A 7643-nucleotide genomic window follows, 5' to 3' on the forward strand; every position below is an offset into this window, starting at 1 on the left:
GGCTTCAACACCGGGTATCCTGGGCTGGTGAGGAGCTGCCAGTCCCACCCTTGCCTAGGTCCTCCAGAGGCCAGGCCTGGGGTCCCCCACGAGCTGCCTGATCTTGGATGGTTTCCTGGCGCGGAGGAAGTGGCCAGAGTCCCAGACCCACCCTTAACCAAGCATTCTGAGAGAATCAGACAGCTCCTCTCCTCATATTGCCCAAGTCTCTCCTGGGGTCAAGCTCAGCAAGGCACCTGAAGCTGCTAAATCGCACACACGGGGCCCCGGCCCAGCGCAGGCTATGGGCACTGAGCCGCCCCAGCTTCAGGAAGCAGAGGGAGTGCCCACCAGAATAATCAACCAGATCAGCGTTTATTCTCCGCGCTGTGAATTTGGGAAGATGGAGGGCGAGAGAGCATCTTGGAAAAGAGCGGGCAAAGATGCCATCATGCAGGAAGGCAGATGTCGTGGCACGTTCTGCGGATCGGCTGAGGGCGTCTAAGGCTGGAAGGAGGCCAGGTGGGCTGGGGTCATAGCCAGGCGAGGGCCATGGGGCGCCACGGAGGACTCTGAGCAAGAGGACGCTGAATGGCTGCTGCCCTGTAGAGGGAAGGCCTCGCTGGCTACCGAGTTGGCGGATCGGCGGAATTAGGGGCCGGGTTGAGGGTAAAACAAGGCAGAAGGTCAGGCCCGATGGGGGTAATGGTGAGAGGCAGTCAGGAGGGAGGAGCGGGCTGTGAGGAGGTGGGGGGGCTGGGCCCGCCTCAGCTCCCGCACTGCGCCAAAGACCCGCTAGGAGGCGCCACTGCACCGTGATGCCGGTCACCGAAACCCAGCCTAGAGAAGCCCCGGAAGAGGCGGGGCGGTGCACACAGAGGCCGCTTCCGGCTTCAGCTCGCGCGGGTAGGCTGGCTGGGCGGGGGCAGGATTCTGAGAGGCGCGTGGCGGGAGGGGGTGCGGGCGAGTGCCGAGGGGCGGGGGCAGGGAAGGCCGAGGGGCGCGGGGATTAAGAACTGGGGAGGAGGGCGCGAGGGGGTTGCCTTAGGCTGAGGAGGCAGTGTTGGGGGTTCATAGAACAGGGGCTACAACTACCCGGGGCGGGAGACCAAAAGCAAAGGGAAGGGCTCTGGTCTGCAAGACTTGGGGCAGGGCAAGCGAAGGAGAAATGGAAAGGGAACTCCCGTAGGGGAGTGGAGAGGTGCACGGAATTGGGGAAGCAGTTATAGGCGCCTGGGGAACCCTTTAGACAGATTTATTTATTTGTTTACTTTTATTTATTTATTTTTTTGCAGCACCCCAGGCTTGTGGAAGTTCCTAGACCGGGTTTGAACCTGCACCCCAGCGGCCACCCCAGCTGCTGCACGGGATCCTTAACCTGCTGCGCCACGAAGCAACTATATATACTTTTTTTTTTTTTTTTTGGTCTTTTTAGGGCCACACCGGCATTATATGCAGGTTCCTAGGCTAGGGGTCCAATCGGAGCTGCAGCCACTGGCCTACACCACACCTCATGGCAACGCCGGATCCCTAACCTACTGAGCAAGGCCGGGGATCGAACCTGCGGCCTCATGGATGCTAGTGAGATTCCTTTTCGCTCATCCACGACAGGGAACTCCCCGTATACTTTTTTTTTTAATGTTTGAGCAATGTCGTTTTGGAGAAGAGGCCAAGCCTGTGGAGAAGACTGAAAGGGGACTAGTCAGCCCAAACATGCTAAAGGAACAAGCGCAGCCCAGTTATACATGCCCTGCCCCCAACATGTCTCCAGCTACCCTCTCCTAGAAGATGTGGGATCGTCCTGTCTCCATAGGCTTCACTCCATCTCCCTCATCTCCTGCACCACATGGTGGTCACCCTCTGCCTCCTTCCCTTCTCTCTTGTCCACAAGGACCATTCTCTTCATAGCCACCAGAGGGAACTTTAAATAGCAGATCACGGCCCCCACCCTTAAAAAACCCTCCAGTTTTTCCCTTCACATTTGAAACAAAATTAAAACTCTCCCTGCCCTATGGCCCTGATGATTGCAGCCCCTGCTGACTGCCCTCTGGCACTTGCCCACAGCCTGGCCTGTGCTGTGATGGACAGTGCTGGCCCAGGGCCTTTGCACCAGCTGATAGCATCTCAGAAGCTTTTCTCTAGCTGTGTTACGCAATCCCAATGAGGCTCATTCCTCTACTCTGTCTAGTTGGCTTCTGTGGCAGTATTTGCTCCCTGCACTATTGCAGAGCAGTGTCCCATGCTCCCAGGGCTCAGTGACCAGCATCTCTCCCAGGACAGGTCCCCTGGCTCTCCCCTCTCTACTCCTAGTCACCATCTGCAGGCAGCATCAGAGCCCTGGTGGCTGGGCCTTGGAGGCACCTCATGAGCTGCTTGCAGTTGCATCACCTTCATTAGGGCTGTTTTTGCTTCTTCATTAAATTAAATTCCAGGAAGCAGTGCTAATGAAAGTCCTAACAAGTCGCAGGAGAGGTTACCAGCCCCAGCCTGTGGACAGCATGACAGGGGAAGGCGCAGCAGCAAGGTGAGCGGAGGAGTGGCTCCTGGGGATAGGGCTGATTATCATCTCCCAGGCCCTCTAAGGACCCTGGGTTTCCCAGGGGACCTGGCCTTGAGAGGCTGCATAGATGGCAGACACAGTGGCAAGTTGGCAAGAGCCTTCAAGGATAAGGAGGTGGGGGCTCAGCTCAGGCTTGGTCCCAAAGCTTTGGGTCTCTTGCTAAGTCACTGACTGGGCAGTTCTCCCCCAGTCCTATTGCAGCACCCTAAGTGCCAGGATCTGTTGGATTTTCAGGGCCAGACATGGGTCACTGGCTTGAAGATGCTGGTGCCCACTGCAGGCTCATATGTACTCCTACCTCAGCGTCTTTGGGGCACTTGGGAATCCCCTGCCTCATGGCTGTCCCCCCTCAGTCTAAGGCTTCCCTCACTGTTCTGGCCAGTCTGGCCTTTCTGTTCCGGAACACCCAGCCCCTTCCCACCTCAAAATCTGCATTGCTGTTGCCTCTGCCTGTCACCCTCTTCTCTTGGCTTGTCACATGGCTGGTCCCTTCTCATCATTCAAAGTTCCCCTCCTCTGACCATTTCCTCCTGCGTTCACCTCCCAGTGGCTCTCATGCCACCCTGCTGATTTCCTCCGAAAAGTGTAGAGTTCATTTCCCTGTAAGCATGTTTGGTGTGTTCTCCTGAAGGTAGGATCCCAGCTGCTTCCCTTACCCTAAGGTTCTCAGCACAATGGCACACAGTAGGTAGTAAACAGTAGTTGCACAGGTGACCCCTTTCACAGAGTTTCCTGCCTCTGTATCAGGTGGAACCCCCTAGCCCATCCAGAAACTTCTGGCATGGAGTGTTGGGGCCTGAGTTCTCCAGGCCAAAGCCACTTGTTTTTGAAGGAGGAGGATAACTGGGAAGGGGGACCCTGAACCCCAAGGCCTGCTAGGCTTGTGATCATTTCTCTGAAGGCCGGGGATAGAGGTTTGAGAGGAAAGGGCAGAGAGAGCAGAACAGCTTGACTCCAATCTCAGAAGTGCTGCTGGGCTCAGAAGCAGGAAAGGGGAAGTGGCGGGGATGTACCAGGAGGTGGAGCCTTGCTCAGGGCGGCAGGGAGGCAGCCAGCTCAGGCCGCTGAGATGTACAAGTAGAAGTTGCCAAGGAGGTTATGTCTGCAAAGCTGCTATTTGGTGGTACAGAGTCTTGCCTGCCAGGGATTCTCTGCCATCAGGGGGCCATGGAAGTGGGGTGGCCGGATCCCTGTGGGGGCCTGCCTGTTCCTGGACTCTGTGTTGGGGCAGACACACCTACCCCGAAACTGCCTTTGGGGAAGTGCTGGCAGCTTCCCCTTTCTGGAGCCTGTGACTGGGGTGTCCCAGCCCACGGAGGGGGTCTCCGTTCCTCACTCCATCCAGCCTGGCGCACAACAGGAACTCTGGACAAGCCGGACCTGTTCTGTGGCCTGTGGTCAGTCCCAAGGCTCTTCTGGTTGTCCAGTGAGCCGGTGGCCGCCACTTCTCCATTCCAGCTGGAGTGCCAGGCCATCCTCAGTTCTGCTGAACGTCACTTCACTGTCCTTTATGGTCTTGTTCACGTGGTGCTGGACCAGTGTGCACAGGGGCACGAGTCATCCTCCTCCCGTGAGGCCCCGGTGGGGCAACTATGCTCTGCCCCCAGAACAACATCTCTTGAAAGGATGAGAGGACTTCTGGTTTCCCCAGTGTGGAGGAAGCAGCATGCCTGTGATGTCCCTCACTGGGTGACCGTGGATGGGTCCTGCCCTCTTCTGGGCCTCAGCTGTGAAGCCAGGTGTTTCTGTAGCTTCGACCCTTGATTTTCTCTCCCCAGCGCTGCCCCGAAGGAACCCATCCTCCCATTCCCTGTTCCCTCTTCCTGGAACATGATTCCTCCTCCTCAGTGACCTTTTTCCTGGACCTTTTTCCTCCTTGCCCTCCACCAAGGAGGCACCCTGACCTTCCCAGGCACCATTAGTTTCTCCCCTCTCTGCACAAACAACTATAGCAATGTTTTTGTTTGTTTTTCTTTTTTGGCATTTAGAGCTCCTGGGCCAGGGATCAGAGCCAGCCACAGTTGACACCTAAGCCACAGCTGCGGCAACGCCGGATCCTTAACCAAACTGTGTCAGGCTAAGGACTGAACCTGTGTCCCAGCACTTCCAAGACACCATAGATCCCATTGCACCACAGCGGGAACTCCTAGGGCAAATATTTTTATAGTGACAACAGGATTAGTTGTTTACACCTCTCCCCGCTCCAGGATGAGGGAGCCCCTGGAAGGGCGGGTTAGACTCTGTGTGATTCATTTCATCGCATTTGCCAAGTATTCACCTGCCACCCTCAAGGATTAAGCTGCAAGGGCTCAGGAGTCAGAGACCCGGGTTGGTGGGAGAGATTCAACAGCAGGATAGTGGGATCTGGCTGGCTAGGGCAAGCCCCAGGACAGTGGGAGTCAGAGATGCCAGCTCAGAGCCCGGGAATGAAAGATGGGGAGGAGGGATGAGTGGGGGAAGGAAATGGGGGGGAGGTATAAGAGGATGGGGAGGGCAAGGCAAGCCAGATGGCTGGAGTGCTGGTGTGTTGCAAGTGGAGGGAGATGAGGTGGGCCTTGGATGGGGACAGCAGCTATAGGGCCTGGCAGAAATGACTGTTATCACAGCTAACCCCTGCTAAGGGTGTTCCATGTACCATGCACATTCTGAACATCTACTTACATTTCTTCCCTTAGGCCTGGCCTCACCCAGTGCATTGGGTATCTCTTAATATTAGGTTCATTTTACAATTAAAAAAAACTGAGACATAAGGAATTTCTGATACTTGTCTCAAATAATACATAGCCAGAAGTTGCAGACTGCTCCCCAGAGCCCTTGCTGTCAGCTGCCACTCTACCACCTCCTCCCCAACACAGTCCAATGCAGTGTTGTTTGTGGGCTTTATCTTCAGGGCCACAGAAGTTTTGTATGCAAGAGTGATGTGATTTCTTTCGTTAGGATCCCTTCGATTGCCATATAGAGCATAGATTGTAGGGAAAACAGGAGGGCCAGAGCGGAGGCTGGAGGCCTAAAATAAGGGACAGTGGGGACAGAGAATGGGGGTATGTTTGAGGGGGAACTGAGGAGGGAAAGAAACTGATGGGGTGTAGAGTTGGGTGGGAGGGTCATGGCTGTGGCTGGTGAGAGGCCCCAAAGTGGAAAGCCCAAGAACAGGGTGAATGTTCTTCACCCCAAAATGTCTGGGGGGGAGGCTTCAGGGCATCGGTGGACATGGAGCTTGTGATCAGGGGAGAAGTTGGGCTAGAGATGGCCCTGTGGGCCTCTGAGCCCCCAGAGCCTCCAGTATGTGACTGGAGGAGCAAACAGAGGCCATGCAGTAGCCCTGGGAACCCCCATGAAGACAGAGAGGGAGCAACTGGGAGTGCTGGAAGCAGGGGTTGCTGGACTCTGTAGAAAGAGCACTTAACTGGAAGGGAGTGGCTAACTGGTGGGAAGGGTGCAAATACCACAGAGCCTGGCTTGAGGCTGGAGGAAGCTCTGGGTGCTGCCCTGCCTTGCCTCCATTGATTGGGGTCTGAGTCTGCCCACCTCTGGTGAGCCTGGCCTCCAAGGGGCTGACAGGTTCTCCCTGTTGCCTGGCAACTGCAAGAGCGGTTGGCTGTTGCTAGGAGCAGGCTGGAGAGGCCCGAAGAGGGAGGATCGGGATCGGCTCTCAAGCAAGGGGTGGGGCTGGCGGGGGATGAGGCCCGCCTTGAAGCTGGGTTTGTAGTCTGTGTGGACCCGCTGTGTTCTTGGCTGTGTGCACCCGTTTTTACAGTGTGTTCTGTGAATCTGAAGCATTTTGGAGGCCGGGCATATGTATAGGTGTATAGAGCATATCTCTGGATGTCTGTGTCCCTGGGAGGGCATTGTGTATTTTCAACAGGTTTGCTGCATGCAGGGCCTGCCTGAGATTTGGCTCCAGACAGGAGGGAGCCCTGGGGAGACCAATGGAAGGCTTGGAGGACAATGGCTGCTCAAGGAGGGAGCAGATGAGATACGGACACACACACACACACACACACAAGGGAGCTGAAGCAAGGTGTGTGCCAACATGGTGAGGAGGAAGTCTATGCTGAAAAAGACTGTGGGTGGCCAAGCATTGATGACCAAATATTGGTGGCCAGTTCCCTTCCTGGCTTTGTGAACCTTCCTTGTCTTTGAACTGGGGCCTCGTTGCATCAGGTGACATCTCTCCCTATCTTTTTCCCTCTCTCTCTCCTCTTTGGGTCATGCTTGCTGGGTCCCAGGTTGGAGTCCCAGGATGGCTACCTGCAGGAGAATACCTCCCAGAAAATCAGAAAAGGATGGATGTCTTGGATGATTAGAGAAGTTATCCCAGTTGAATGAGATAGTCTGGGCAAAGGTGGCATTAGACCTTTTTCTCTTTCTTCTTTTTCTTTTTCTGTCTTTTTAGGGCCGCACCTGGTGCATATACAGGTTCCCAGGCTAGGGGTTAAATTGGAGCTGCAGCTGCCCGCCTACGCCACAGCCACAGCAATGCCGGATCCGAGCCGCATCTGCAACCAACACCACAGCTCACAGCAACGCAGGATCCTTAACACACTGAGCGAGGCTAGGGATCGAACCTGCGTCCTCGTGGGTACAAATCAGATTCCTTTCCGCTGAGCCACGACAGGAACTCCTCTCTGTCTCTATCTCTCTTTTTTTAACTGCAGCTTTGAGAGAGAAGGGGCCAAACCCACTTTAAGACGAAGAAAAGCGGCAGTCCAGAGAGCCTCCGGGGCGCTGTAGATCCCAAAACAAGTTTATTGGGTTCATTAACTTTAACAAATGACGAAGACACGCCTCCTCTACTCATCTCGCTCGACTCTCAGAAGCTTGGAGGGCTGGTTCCTGCTTGGCCCGCGAGGTGCACCGGATCCTCATCCTCGGGCTACGAGATCCGCCCGCCCCCGCCGTCGGGCAGCGGAGCTCCAGGCGCTCCGCACCCAATCGGAGCCCGGCCCCGCCTGCGATCAAAGCTTCTGTGCTAGGCTCTACCCCTACAGCTATCCCTTGGCGTGGCTCCGCCTTCAGCCCGCACCGAGTTTGGGCTGCGCCTAACTTCTCCCTCGAGCCAATCACTGACCCCGGGTCTCCTGTGGCCCCGCCTCCGGGCCCG

General features: G+C 55.9%; 2 long non-coding RNA genes across 2 annotated transcripts; both read left to right on the forward strand.

Moving 5' to 3' along the window:
* Positions 1 to 366: 366 nt before the first annotated feature.
* Positions 367 to 7282, forward strand: LOC146397323 (uncharacterized). Its single transcript, XR_014823151.1, has 2 exons — positions 367 to 501; positions 7198 to 7282. It is a non-coding gene; the product is annotated as an uncharacterized LOC146397323 (long non-coding RNA).
* On the forward strand, positions 852 to 5289 carry LOC146397324 (uncharacterized). The gene is made up of 2 exons (XR_014823150.1): positions 852 to 885; positions 1275 to 5289. It is a non-coding gene; the product is annotated as an uncharacterized LOC146397324 (long non-coding RNA).
* Positions 7283 to 7643: the final 361 nt, after the last annotated feature.

This window comes from Sus scrofa, chromosome 13 (assembly GCF_054392235.1).
Source record: "Sus scrofa isolate SSC_HxYL_T2T_F1_AM1 chromosome 13, Sscrofa_HxYL_maternal_Yorkshire_Landrace_v2.0, whole genome shotgun sequence".
NCBI classification, from domain to species: Eukaryota; Metazoa; Chordata; class Mammalia; order Artiodactyla; family Suidae; genus Sus; species Sus scrofa.